The following is a 15,269-nucleotide window of genomic DNA, read 5'->3' as shown; positions in this document are numbered from 1 at the left end:
CTGTGTGACTTCGCTTGTTAGAATCAATCACTGTACCGTCAGTGATTGTGTGGCGGGCCTTCTTCGTCTCCCTCAGAAGCGCATTTGTTTTGGTAGGAAGGAACAACCAGACCAGGATAATCTGTTTGGGGCTACACTCGCTACATTATCATCACCACGACGGGACGTCGAAGCAACCAGCCATCGCTTTCGGTACGCCAGATCGTGTCCTTGCAGTTAAGAAGACAGCTTGGTAATGTATGTCCGCAGCATCGGCAGATTAGGAAATTTGCTCTATGATAATCAGAGCTCAGCAGGGCGCGCCTGTTCCTGTCTTTTCTTACGTGGTTCTTTCTTGGATGTTCATTGTCTGAGTTCTCACTACTGTAGCAGCAATTAATGTTGGGTTGGCTGGGTGTTTCTCTTAAGATTTGAGTTGCAAGGCATTGGCTCCACATATCACTTCGTCATAAATGTTATAATCTACTTTATTGGTCACCTTAACATCATTTATTTGAGTATCCAATTTGATCAGATTTGATGTATTGTAAATGTTTCATGTATTTTGTTCAAGATTTTGAGTTTAGTCATAATAAATCAAATTGTTATTTTGGACAGAACTTTCATTGTGTTAATCGCTAGAGCAACCCTTTCATTTCTCACTACGTTAATGAAACATTCCTTTATTTAATTGATTTCGATCAAATTAAATAATTGCAGGTGCCAAACTCTTTTCTACTCTACTTGCAGTTTCGATTACAGTCCGTTCGCGTTTCTTCTTAATCCATGTGAAACATCAAAAGTTGGAGTTAGAATAGGAGGTGCTTTGAGCATCATTTACACATGAATATTCTAGAAGAATTTAGCCTCTGATCTTTCCTGTGAATCACTGATACGCAAATAGTATTCTTATTAGGAACATTCAAATTTTTTCTCTAATTTTTTTATGATTACTGTTTTTGTTTTCAGTGTATATATTTTTTGTTTGTTCATTGTTTTTTGTGTTTTTTTGATGTGGTGTCTGTACCACATCATATTTTGTCGGGTTTGCGTGCGGTTTCTGTACCACAACAAATTGCGCATGTAATTACAGCGTTGGAACGGCGTTGTCGAAATATTATGTCTATGTGTAAAAATGTAGAGAGTAGATTGTTTTTCATGAATGAAAGTGAATCACAACTATTAGCGAGGGAAGTTAAATCAAAAATAGGATTCATAGTTGATAAGGGGCAGGTTACTGACTGGGATAGGTTCAGAGATGAGATAGGCACATTTTTAGCAGGACAGGACGACAGACTCATTGATGAGGAAAGTGATTTGGACGCGATGTTAGAGCAACGTCGCGGCCGTTATTATGATAGTGAGGTAGAGGATGTAACAGAGACAGGCACACAGGTCGAGACGGTAGCAAAAGTTTACAGTCAAACGAACGAGAGCAGACAGGGGCCAGCTCGGTCACGTCAGAACTCTAACGCCCAGGTGTCCAGTGTTACGTCACCCATGTGTGACGAGGATAAAAAAGATGACATTGACCCACTACTGAGTTTCCTACGATCTATGAAAGAAGAAGCTGACAAAAAGAACAATAATTTCGCATATAGGCGAAATTCGTGGGGAATTACTAACAATAAAGAAAGAATGTGGAGAAGGAAAACAAATGTCAATAGTAGTACAAAAAGTAGTAGTCCTAGCCAAAACGGCAGCAACAGGGGCAATGAAAATCTTAAAAGCAACTTCTCAACTCGCAGGGCGCTTGCGACGTGCGACACAAGCCCACTCAAAATCCCTAGCGGTCTTAAAAACACAAGGTAATATTGCAGTTACGAACATCACGAAACGAATGAAAGAAGTAGAGAGTTGGATAGCAAAACTAGAGCAAAACGGGCACACAAGCACTGCACGTTCGGATACCAATGATGGAGTAAACAGAATTGTTACTCCGAGGAAAAGCCCGACGTGCTCTAGCCCAGTGACCGAGTGCGGAACTAACAATGCACACGCAGAAACAACGAGTAATAGCTCCAATAATTGTAGCCCACTTACGAGAGTGAATTCGGAGTGCCACTTCTACTGTGATACAGAGGTAGCACATCACAGTTATCAGCAAGCTAGATCAGGACACTCAGCAGATGTGCAAGTATCGGAAACGAGTGACAACACCAGTGCGAGGATCGGACAGGATTTTGATCAGAATCACTTCCTGTCGACACTAAAATTCCAGAAGTTCAAAGATAATGGAGGGTCGACGCATCCGAAGAGCTGGGTGATGCAGTTTACAAATTCATTACCGTTGTAATGACCAACCCAGGCAAAATTGGAATTCATGTGTGAACACATCGAAGGCCAAGCCGCGGGGATGATGAGAGGTGTGGCAGCTACGTATCGGACTTATCAGGAATTTGTTAGTGCATTCCTGCGGACCAACTAATCAAAGGAAACGCAAGACAGTATTAAAGAGGAAATAATATTTTGTCCTGAACTGGAAGTGTCCGGGCATAGGAGCGGAAAAAATTTTTTTGATGATTTACTCAAGAAGAATCAATTTCTAGATAGTCCATATAGCAAGGGAGAAATCATCCAATTTTGTTTTTCCAAATTGCCAGTTAGGTACGAACAGACACTTGTCGGGAAGTGTGGATCTGACATAGAAGCATTCAAGAGTCTATTGCGTGAACTCGAAGTCGTCTTTGACAAACTGGACGCAAAGGACAGGAAGAAGGGGCAGAGTAACAAATACCAACGTCCAGCAAGGGAGGACGACAACAGATAGCGTAATAGCGCTGGTCGTTTAGGAAACCAGGGTTGAGGAAATCAGTATTACGCTAACCAAGGTTCTGGAAACCAGAGACACGGAAACCAGGGAACAGGGTCATGCTAGAGAAGGAAGCGGGGACAGGAGGAATAACCAACGGCAAAGCGACCGTAATTGGAGAGAGCGAAATCAAGGACAAAAGGAGAACCAGGAGATTGAAATTAGAAGTGCAAATCCCAATGAACGTCAGAGGAGGGGAAGTCTAACAAGGGATTGGCTAGTCCATAGGTCTCCACCACATCTCTCACACAAAGAAGTTCGTGGAATAATAGTAGTTTAAGTGGTGTATATAGTAGAATAGGCAAATATATGAACCTTTCTTCAGGGAACAATAGACGTTGCATTAATAGGTTACGACTGTTAAAGTATTAACACGCTGCGTTCTCTCGCATAAGAATTTACTGCTGCTATCCTTTATGGTGTCGATGGAGTTGGGGGCACTACCATTCCATGAGCAATGTTTTTGTCCTTTCCTGTCTGGTTACCATGTTGAAGAATAATGATGAATGAGGATGATCTCACACAAACGGGCGCATATAAGAACGTGCTCCTAGAAGCGTTCTGAAAAGTCCTGATAAGCTACATAGCTGCCACAACCAGTTCGTGAGACGTGCTTGCAGGCACGCGTCAGGGCACTGCAAGATTGTGGTATATTGCGTGATTTCGAGGATGAACATAGGCAGTATAGTTTTTACAGTGATGCGCCAGCATCGTTGTGTTGCAAGTCGGGGTGATCCTGTGAGCGTTTGACTGCAATGGTGCCCGATACGGTAGAAATGCGGGCATAAAGCCTACCATGCCAATGTGCTGATTGGGGATTTAGCTTGCTGCTCGTGACTGTCACAAATGAATAACCAAGGAATTATATTTGGAGATTCGTGACATACTGTGTAGCTGGCGTGTGGTGGGCGACTGAATCCTCAACTGGAACGAGTCTTGGCGTGGTCATATTACGTTGCCTCTGGAAAGGTGCCCCTTGATCGCTGAAAAACAGCATCACATAGAAAAAGAAGTTGCAACTATAAATTTATTGTCATTTATAGGCGTGGCTAAGCCAGTCCCTGGAGTTTCAGTGAGGCGCAGTGAGAACTCGGAGGCCGTGTCGTACCGAGCGCACATCACTGTCGTCGTCGATAGCGGCGAGCAGCGAGGCATCTCAGCCTAACAGGAACTATGTAAGAGTATCGTATAAGGTACGACAAGAAAAGAGTACCAAATACTAGAATAAGTTAAACTTTAAGATTTAACAATAAATAGATCCTTAATATTGTGGGTGGTTTCTACCACAAAAGTTTGGCGCGCGCCTGTTGGGTTGCTATTCTTCAGGTCACCAAACCACAGACCCGAGATGAAGGGACGACGGGCAGGCGAAAGTAGAATAGTTGCATGTTCTTTATAGCTCAGTAAAACTTAAAACTGTATAATAACATAATTTATTCACAAGACATAGAATGTAGATCGTTGGCAAATGGTAGTTAATTGTTGAGCATGTCTGCTGTCGACCTATATAAGTAATAGTGATATTAGTGCGGGCCCGCACATTAAGCTGTTTATCTAATACATAGCGTCACAAACCATGTACAGTAGTGAGATCGGTCTCTACACAAATATCAAGATAAATTATTTCCATGTCTAGGTTAGATACACCAAGTATTTGTTATAATGATAGCCATAGATTAATAACTATAAAATTGAAATAGGAGTGTCCAAAATGACAGAACATCAATGTATCGTTATGTAAATGTATTATAACATAAAACATATAACATAAAAGTTAGGCATAAGATTTTTGTCAGAATTGTGCAGATGACGGGTATCCTGGCAATGCACAGACCAGCCGGAGCAGAAACAAGAGGTCTTCGGCTATCTACAAGAAGGGGAGCTTCAGCGCGCCACCTGACGAGAAGGGCGCGGGAGCGTCCGGTCCTACAAGCTGTCAGTCACCGGGCCGTATACCTGAGGGATTAGGCGAGCGACAACCCTCGCCGGGCCCCAAGCGAAAGTGAGGCTGGCCATTGACACTGACGCGCGACAAGCACGCAACAGCCAGCTAGCTCTTCGGAAGCGGCAGCCGTTTGGAGGGTTACCCTGCTGCAGGCCACGTTGTCGTGAGTACACGAAGAAGATAACGTACATTGTCAGAACCTGCACCTCATGTGCCTTAGGACAGAAAGCGACGCTATGTACTCACCTGTTTGAGTTTTTACAACTCACTAGCATTAGCCAATCTGCATACACAAAGCAGTATCGTGCCACAAACTTTAACAAATGAATTGTCTCATTCCTAACTTCTCCTCTCTATTAGAGAGCAGTTTAGCAATCATCGCTCCTAGTTCGATCCTGTATGGATGTCCTCACACACTTGTGGAGTCACTCCTCGTGCCATCATCCCTCGTCGAATTTCAATATTGGGAAACGTAAAGTCCTGTCCAGGGAGAGAAGATATCTGGACTAGTGATGCATTCCAACTAGTAGACCTCACAGACAATTAATCGACGTGAGGAGAGCCTACAGAGTACTGCTGTGATCATATGCGTGGGTCTTGCTGCAGTCTCAACAGCGTACTGCAGATGCTCCAGTGCACCCTATTGCTGTTGCAACAACGTAACAACACCCTACCTTTAGCCCTATGTGTGTCAGTACTATGGCCCCATCCCAGAAGCCCCCTTCCAATGCTCCAGACATGAAACCACGTGCATCAATGCATATGACTCAACATACCAATCCCCTCAGAGAAACCAACGAATTTGTGAAGTGCTTCGAATATTTGTAACAATGTGATTTAGTGCCTCATTACACAGTCGTGAACGTTTTGCAATGTGCAAGCACAGCTTGATACCCCATGAACCTTTTTTCTTCTTAAATTTCTTTCTCTAAGTGTTGTTTTTTTAATGTATGTTATACTTTGTATGTGTTTGTGTTTTGCACTGTAACTCTTATGTAAGTGATAGAGTAGGGAGCACAAATTACTGTATGGTTCTCTACACAATGTTTTTTCTTGTATTCTGTATTTATTGTTGTGTGTAGGCAAACAGTGTGCCTGAACTACCCCAGAAACTGAAGCAGATACCACAAATGTCATTGTGAATGGACCATCAGTACAGGGAACATTTTGTAAAGGTTATTCTTGCTGCAGGAAGACAGAATGAATCGGGGGATGTAATTAGATTCTGAAAGCTCACAAGGAGATTGTTAACTTAAATAGTATCATGTGTGATTGAGTTCAGGTTAGTTAAATGATTGAACTTGTTGTAAAATCTTGGGCATTTAATTGCAGAGCACTCCAACTCTGATTGTAAAGAATAAACTGCTTCATATTTGGCTCATATGCGCGGGTCATATTTAGAGTGTGAATGTCTGTGTGAATCGGTGTTTGGAAGGGGCTCTCTGGGTATGGATGTGTGATGTGAGTGATAGATTTCCATATTAAGGAGTGAAGTTGGTTACATGAAAAATAATCCTCCATCCATGAGCTGCATTTTTCTGTTGCAGTGATTTTTCTTATAGAGTGCAGCATATGGAGTCAGTTTGCAAAATGGTTCTTGGACAATTGACTCACTACCTTTATCCTAACTGAGCTAACCGCTCACCAATTACAATCTCAAATGGCATAGGGGTTATGAGAGGGGGCATGAGCGCCCTCTCATATTTCTATCTCACTCTGAGTAATTAGATTTTCCTCTCCAATTGCATGTGGTGAAAAGTTGATATTCCTTCACATGCGGACTTGCTACGCAGCGTCTCTCATCACCCGGGTGGTACGGCGACAGGCGAGTTCTGCTGAGGTTGAAAGGGTTAAGCCAACCGGTGTGAGGGAGTCGAGTGGATGATTTCCAGACGCCGACATTGTCATAAGAGTGGGAGCGGCACGTCCAGAGGGGCCAGAAGGGGGCTAGAGATTCCGTTACTTTGCAGAAACTTATTGAAACCCCCTTCTGGCGGGCTACCAGCGAGGCGTAGGAATGACGTGTGTTCCCAGGCAGTCTTTGCGGGCTAATTCCTGCGTTTTCTGCAAAATCGTAACTGTGATTGGCTTGCTCAGGGAATAGTTCCGTGACATTGCAAAATCGAGTCAGAAATTGGCGCCAAGAATCTCCACTGGTGGATGGTAGTGCTTCGGCAATAGAGTGGAATTTTCCGCCGGTTTTCGAGTTGCTGATTGGAACGTTTACCCACGGCCACTGTCGTGGGTTCGGGAATGTTCTGTGTTCGGTCTGTACGGATGCTCTTGAGAGGGTCGGCTCTCGCCTTTCGGTCGGAGTAGATTACAAGACTGGAGATCTCGCTGCTCTGGACAGCCTGCCTTCCGTTGGCTGTCTAATATACTTTTATTTAATTGTAACTGTTTGAAGAAGTTGCTGAAGTTTCGACTTCGACGTAACTTTCCAAGTACATTTGGCAATTGAGCGTTTTGCGTACAAGCAGCCTATGTTGTCTGTCTTGAGCAGTTTTGGCTAAAGTTGACTGTATCGGAATTACTGTGTGACTTCGCTGTACCGTCAGTGATTGTGTGGCGGGCCTTCTTCGTCTCCCTCAGAGAAGCCTTTGTATTGATAGGAAGACATTAGTCTGGAATAACCAGACGAGGGTAATTTGTTTGGGGCTAAACTCGCGACATTATCATCACCGTGACGGGATGTCGAAGCAACCAGCCATCGCTTCCAGTACGCCAGATCGTGTCCTTGAAGTTAAGAAGACAGCTTGGTAATGTATGTCCGCAGCATCGACAGATTAGGGAATTTGCTCTATGATAATCACAGCTCAGCAGAGCGCGCCTGTTCCCGTCTTTTCTTACGTGGTTCTGTCTTGGATGTTCATTGCCTGAGTTCTCACTACTGTATCAGCAATTAATGTTGGGTTGGCTGGGCGTTTCTCTTAAGATATGAGTTGCAAGGAATTGGCTCCACATACCAGTTCGTCATAAATGTTACAATCTACTTTATGGACAAGTTCACTTTGACAGCATTTAATTGAGTATCCAGTATGTTCCAGTTTGATGGACTGTAAATGTTTCATGTGTTATGTTCAAGATTTTGAGTTTAGTCATAATAAATCGAATTGATATTGTGGACAGTACTTTCATTCTGTTAATCGCTAGAGCAACCCTTTCATTTCTCACTATGTTAATGAAACTTTCTTTTATTTAATTGATTTCTATCAAATTAAATTATTGTTGGTGGCAAACACTTATCTACTCCACTTGCAGGGTCGATTACAGTCAGTTCGCGTTTCTTCTTAATCCATATACAACAGCAGTAGTCGAAGATAGATAATGGGGTAGGGGGGGGGGTGGGCTTAAGTCCCGGCACCTCGCAAGGAGAGGACAGGGTTTGTTTCCAGCGTAACATTTGCACTGCAGTCCAAACCAAAACTTCATTCCATATATCTTTCCTCTTATTTCAACATTTGTGAACACACAAAAAACCTATTAAAACATCCTTTCTGTTTTCATATGTTCACAGATTTCTTGCTTGATAATTTATTTTGCATTATCTTAGCTCATCATTTATTTCCAAGAAAATCTTACCTAAACTTGGCAATAGACACTCACATCAGCCATTGCTCCACATCCTCGCGCGTTCTGCTTCCTTGTCCCAGGTCCTGGCAATAGACGCTGAAATTGGCCACCTCTCTACCTCCCCACACCAGCTGCCACCCTGGCCCATGTCCTGGCAATAGACGCTCTCATTGGCCATTACTGCACCTCCCCACGCCTGCTGCCACCCTGGCAATTGATGCTCACAACTGCCACCACACTACCTCCCCAAACCAGGTGGAGCAGTGGGCAATGTGATAATGTCTTGTGAGGACCTGTGCAGGTTGGCAGCAGTTTTGTGGAGAAGGCACGGTGGTTGATGTGAGCAAGTATTGTTAGCACTCCTGTACACAGTGGCAGCAGGCAAGATGAGGTGGAGTGGCCTCTGATATGCATGTCTATTGCCAGGACCTGGGCCAGGGCGAAACAAAGATCGAAGAAGTGGGACAGTGGCCGACGTGAGAGTCTATAGCCACACTCGGGGCCACAATGGTAGCAGGCACAACGAGATGGTGTGGTGCCTGATGTTAACGTCTACAGCCAGGGTCGTGGTGGCAGCAGGCATGAGAAGGTAGTGTGGAGGATGATGTGAGTGTCTGTTGCCAGGACCTGAGCCAGTGTGGCAGTAAGGGCGACGTGGTGGAGCCGTGGTCGATGTGAGTGTTTATTGCCAGGACGTGGGGCAGGGTGGCAGCAGGTGTGGGGATGTGGCGTGATAGCAAATGTGAGCTACCTTTTCTGGGGCCATGGCCAGGGGGAGAGCAAGTGTGGGGAGGTGTGTGGATGTGGCGGGATAGCAAATGTGAGCTACCTTTTCTAGGGCCATGGCCAGGGGGCAGCAGGTGTGGGGAGGTGGGAGGTGTAGCAGTGGCTGATGAGAGTGTCTATTGCCAGAACTTCTGCAAGGGTGGCAGAAGGCGCGAGGAGGTTGTGTGGTTGCTGATGTGAGCATCTGTCGCCTGGTCTGGGGAGGGTGGCAGCAGACATGAAGAGGTGGTGTGTTGGCCTATGTGTGCATTTATTGCCAGGATCTGAATTATGGTGCCAGCTGGCACAAGCAGGGGGAGCATGGTCAATGTGAGCATCTGTTGTGAGGACCTGAGCAGGATGGCATCAGTTGTGTGGAGGTGGCCGATGTGATATCTCTTACCAGGACTAGTGGCCAGGTTGACAGCAGCCACGAAGAAGTGGAGTGCTGTCTGATAAGAGCGTTTACAGGTAGGATGTGGACCAGTATGGCAGCAGGATCAACGAGGTTGAGTAGTGGATAATGTCAATGTTTATTGCCAGGATCTGGGCCAGGGTGCCAGCAGACCTGTAGAGGTGGCGCCGTGGCTGATGTGAGCATTTATTGCCAGGACCAGGGAAAGGGTGGCAACAGGTGCAAGGAGGTTGCATGTTTGCCAGTTGTGTCTATCGCCAGGTCCTTGGCAAGAGTGGCTCAAGTAGAGAGGAGGTGGCGTGGTGGCCGATGTGACCATCTATTGCGTAAACTGTATAGGGTGGCAGCAGTTATAAGAAGGTGGCACAGTGGCCAATGTGAGCGTCTATTGTCAGGACCTCGGCCAAGGTAGCAGTATGTGAGAGGAGGTGTAGAGGGAGACGGTTGCGTGGTTGCCAATGTGTGTGTTTATATGTAGGTCCTGGACCAGGATCGCAGCAGGTATGATGAGGTGGCATGGTGGCCAATGTGGGTATCTATTGGCTGGACCTGGGTTAGGTTGGCAGCCGGTAAGAGTGGGCAGAGCAGTGGCCAATGTGAGCATCTATTGCGAGACCCTGTGCTGTATGGCAGCAGTTGTGTGGAGATAGCATAATGGCGGATGTGAGCGTCTATATCTAGGACGCGGGGTCAGGTAGGCAGCAGGCATGGCGAGGTGGAATGGTGGCTGATGTGAGCATCTACAGCCACTATCAGGGTGAGTGTTGCAGCATTCCCGAGGAGGTAGGTTGGAGGCCAATGTGAATGTCTATTGTCGGGTTCTGGGCTAGTGTGGCAGCAAGGTCAACGAGGTGGAGCAGTGGCTGATGTGAGTGTTTATGGCCAGGACATGGGCCAGGGTGGCAGCAGGAGCAAGGAGGTTGCCAATGTTAGCGTCCATCGCTCAGTCCTTGGCCAGTGTGGCAGAAGGCGGGAGGAAGTGGCGCAGAGGCCGATGTGAGTGTTTACTGTCAAGACCTGGGCCTGTGTGAAATCAGTGTGGGGAGTTGGTGTGCTGGCAGATGTGAGTGTCAATTGCCAGGGCTTGGGCTAGGGTGATAACACGCCGAGGAAGTGGCACATTGGTTGATTTGATCGTTTATTGCCAGAACCTGCTCCAAGGTGGCAACTGCCTCGATGAGGTAGAGTGGTGTCTGATGTGAGCATCTACTGTCTGGACCTGGGCCATGGTGGATGCATGTACGAAGAGTTGGAGTGAAGGCCATTTGAGTGTCTGTTGACAGGATATGGTGCAGGACGGCAGCAGGTGAGAGGAGGTGGTGCAGTGGCCGATATAACTGTCGACTGCCGAGACCTGGGCCAGGGCGACAGCATGTGTGAGGAGGTGGCGCTGTGTCGGATTTGACCGTCTCTTGACATTATCTGTACCAGGGTGGTGGCAGTCATGACTAGGTGGAGTTGTGGCTGGTGTGAGCGTCTCTTGCCTGAAACTGTGCCAAGGAGGCCATATATCGGCCAATGTGAGCATTTATTGCGCTGACCTGGGCGAGGGAGGCAGTACGTGGGGGGAGGTAGCCTGGTGGCAGATGTTAACATCTATTGCAAGGCCTGATTCAGGGTGGCAAATGGAGTAAGGACGTAAAGCAGTGGCCAATTACTGCCTCTATTGCCAGGATCTGGTAAAGTGTAGCAACAGGCTGGTGGATCGGTGGCTGATGTGACTGTCTATTGATAGGACCTGGGCCAGGGTGATTGCAAGCTCGAAGAGCTGGTGCAGTGGCCGATGTGAATGTCTATTGCTAAGAGCTGGGCATGGTGACAGCAGTTGTGTGGAGGTGACGCAGTGGTAAATGTCAGCGTCTATTGCCAGGAACTGTTTCGAAGTACCAGCAGTTGTGAGGAGATGTAACGGTGGCTGATATGAATGTCTATAGCCAGGAGCTGGGTCAGGGTTGCGGAAGGCGAGAGAAGGTGGAGCAGTGGCTGATGTTAGTGTCAATTGTCAGGCTTAGGTAGGATATTCTTTGAAATAAATTATGAGGTAAGATAATGGATGATAAATTATGAGGTAAGAAATTTGTGAACATATAAATACAAAAAAAGCATTTTTTAGTAGGATTTTTTTGTGTGTGAACAGATTTTGAAATAAGAAGAAAGATCTATGGAATGAAGTTTTGGTTTGCACTGCAGTACCAAATGTTACACTGAAAACAAACCCCGTCCTTTCCTTGTGTATTATTCCGCTATGTGTTTGTGTACCCTTGTATATTTGTGTTTTTCCTGTCTCGACATTCACTATGATGAGGAATACTGTTATGCTCGAATATAGTTTGCATTAATAATATGTAATTTACTTTGTAAAGGTGGTTAGACATTGTATTCGATAGCTATTCCGATCTTTTATATACTCTCCTGGAAATGGAAAAAAGAACACATTGACACCGGTGTGTCAGACCCACCATACTTGCTCCGGACACTGCGAGAGGGCTGTACAAGCAATGATCACACGCACGGCACAGCGGACACACCAGGAACCGCAGTGTTGGCCGTCGAATGGCGCTAGCTGCGCAGCATTTGTGCACCGCCGCCGTCAGTGTCAGCCAGTTTGCCGTGGCATACGTAGCTCCATCGCAGTCTTTAACACTGGTAGCATGCCGCGACAGCGTGGACGTGAACCATATGTGCAGTTGACGGACTTTGAGCGAGGGCGTATAGTGGGCATGCGGGAGGCCGGGTGGACGTACCGCCGAATTGCTCAACACGTGCGGCGTGAGGTCTCCACAGTACATCGATGTTGTCGCCAGTGGTCGGCGGAAGGTGCACGTGCCCGTCGACCTGGGACCGGACCGCAGCGATGCACGGATCCACGCCAAGACCGTAGGATCCTACGCAGTGCCGTAGGGGACTGCACCGCCACTTCCCAGCAAATTAGGGACACTGTTGCTCCTGGGGTATCGGCGAGGACCATTCGCAACCGTCTCCATGAAGCTGGGCTACGCTCCCGCACACCGTTAGGCCGTCTTCCGCTCACGCCCCAACATCGTGCAGCTCGCCTCCAGTGGTGTCGCGACAGGCGTGAATTGAGGGACGAATGGAGATGTGTCGTCTTCAGCGATGAGAGTCGCTTCTGCCTTGGTGCCAATGATGGTCGCATGCGTGTTTGGCGCCGTGCAGGTGAGCGCCACAATCAGGACTGCATACGACCGAGGCACACAGGGCCAACACCCGGCATCATGGTGTGGGGAGCGATCTCCTACACTGGCCGTACACCTCTGGTGATCGTCGAGGGGACACTGAATAGTGCACGGTACATCCAAACCGTCATCGAACCCATCGTTCTACCATTCCTAGACCGGCAAGGGAATTTGCTGTTCCAACAGGACAATGCACGTCCGCATGTATCCCGTGCCACCCAACGTACTCTAGAAGGTGTAAGTCAACTACCCTGGCCAGCAAGATCTCCGGATCTGTCCCCCATTGAGCATGTTTGGGACTGGATGAAGCGTCGTCTCACGCTGTCTGCACGTCCAGCACGAACGCTGGTCCAACTGAGGCGCCAGGTGGAAATGGCATGGCAAGCCGTTCCACAGGACTACATCCAGCATCTCTACGATCGTCTCCATGGGAGAATAGCAGCCTGCATTGCTGTGAAAGGTGGACATACACTGTACTAGTGCCGACATTGTGCATGCTCTGTTGGCTGTGTCTATGTGCCTGTGGTTCTGTCAGTGTGATCATGTGATGTATCTGACCCCAGGAATGTGTCAATAAAGTACATCTTCCTGGGACAATGAATTCACGTTGTTCTTATTTCAATTTCCAGGAGTGTATTTCCTGATGTCGTAATTCCTGTAACACTGATGTGTATGTTTGTTTCTGTTCTTTTTTAATGCCTGTATTACAAAAAATGTTATATGTATTGTTATGTTTTTAATGATGTTTTCTGTACCTTTGAAATTGTATTCTCATGTTATAAAATTGTAATAGACTCCAGTTTATCAAATTAAGTAACATTTTCACTTTCAGTGCACACATTTCTATTGGGCATAGTATATTTACAGTATGTGAGATCTTGGGCCTGTTAATGTAGCACATGTGTTAATGATTGAGCAAGAGACTGGTTAACAGCATTTATGGTTCTAAATAATATTCCAAAAACTTTGTGAGTGCTTAAGTAGTGGTTTATGGATTTCCTATTTTGTCCGCAAGACTCTTCCATGGTGATTGTGCACCTGCACATCCTCAACAGATGGCTGCTGGCCGTCTCTTCTATGACTGCAGTGAGTCTGCACCTTTGATGGCCCACAAAAAGCATATTCTCTACCACGACTACAGGGCGTCTTTGTGATGATCTACCTACCAATATTCTTCAAAAATTCGAATGACTCTGTTGTGGGTTTGCTCTGTTATGGCCCATTACCTCTATGCATGTCAAGAGTCAGCACTGTCTTTCCGTTGGAAGAACAAAACTACTTCAACACTGCATGGAAATCTACTACTTCTGTGTGCATTTTCCTTTACTGCCCAGACTTAAAGAAAAAGAAAAAAAAATGTAATTACTATTGTGATGATCAGATCTGCCTTTATGACAGCAATTTTTGATTTTTGACCAAAACTGCGTCGAGAAGTGTGTGCATCTGATATCTTTGTTATTGTAATTACGAAACGTTTTATCAAATACTTATTCTCCATTGCCCAAAACAATTTGTAAAGTTTTTGTTGGGAGCATGGGGACTATGTATGTAGGCCGTTCAAGTTTTTATGTTGGTAACGTCAGGTAGCGCTCTGTATGAAAATCACTTTCTGTGCTGTGTGCAGGCTGTGGTTGGTTTGAATTGTTGGAATATTTGCTATTGTAGTGTTGGGCAGCGGAATGTGAACAGTGCGTAGCGTTTTGCAGTTGGATGTGTGCCATCAGCAGTGGTGGATGAGGGAAGAGGGATGGCAGAATTTTAAGTGGGGACGATCTGGACGTGAGCCCACCAGAATGAGTAAATTTGTAATGTTGGATTTATATATATTAGAATTTTTTAACATTATTAGGGTAAATACATTGATTGCTGTGTATCTAAATTCTTTCATTTGCTATGCCTATCAGTAGTTAATGCCTTGAGTAGCTAGAACCTTTTATTTAGCTGGCAGTAGTGGCGCTCGCTGAATTGAAGTAATTCAAGTAATGAAGATTTCTGTGAGACAAGTGATTCATGAAAGGTATAGGTTATTGTTAATCAGGGATTTTTGAAAGTCAGATTGCGTTGCGTGGCGTGATGGTGGGCACCAAGTGTGGGGAATGTAGCAGTGACCAACATGATCGTCTATTTCCAGGGCGTGGGACAGGATATGAGTAGGTGTGAGGATGTGTAGCGGTGGATGATGAGAGTGTCTATTGCAAGGATTTTAGAAAGGGTGCAGCAGGCGAGAGAAAGTTGCGTGGTTGCCGATATGAGCGCCTATCGCCAGGACCTAGGCCATTGTGGCAATAGGGGCAACGAGATGGAGCAGTAGCTTATGTGAGTGTTCATTTCCAGCATCTGGGCCAGGTTGGCAGCATTCGTGATGGGGTTGAATGGCTGCAGATGTTAGTGTCTATCGCCAGGTCCTAGGTGGCTTCAGGCGTGAAGAAGTGGCACAGTGGTCATTGTGAGGATTTATTGCCAGGACGTGGACCAGGGTCGCATCAGGTTTTAGGAGGTTGCGTGATTGCCGATGTGTGTGTTGCCAGGTGGTTGGCCAGGCCTGTCAAAGGCAGGAGGAGGTTGTGCTGGAGCCGATGTGAGTGT

Source organism: Schistocerca gregaria, chromosome 4 (genome assembly GCF_023897955.1).
Source record: "Schistocerca gregaria isolate iqSchGreg1 chromosome 4, iqSchGreg1.2, whole genome shotgun sequence".
Lineage (NCBI taxonomy): Eukaryota > Metazoa > Arthropoda > Insecta > Orthoptera > Acrididae > Schistocerca > Schistocerca gregaria.
Note: the sequence above shows the minus strand (reverse complement) of the source record.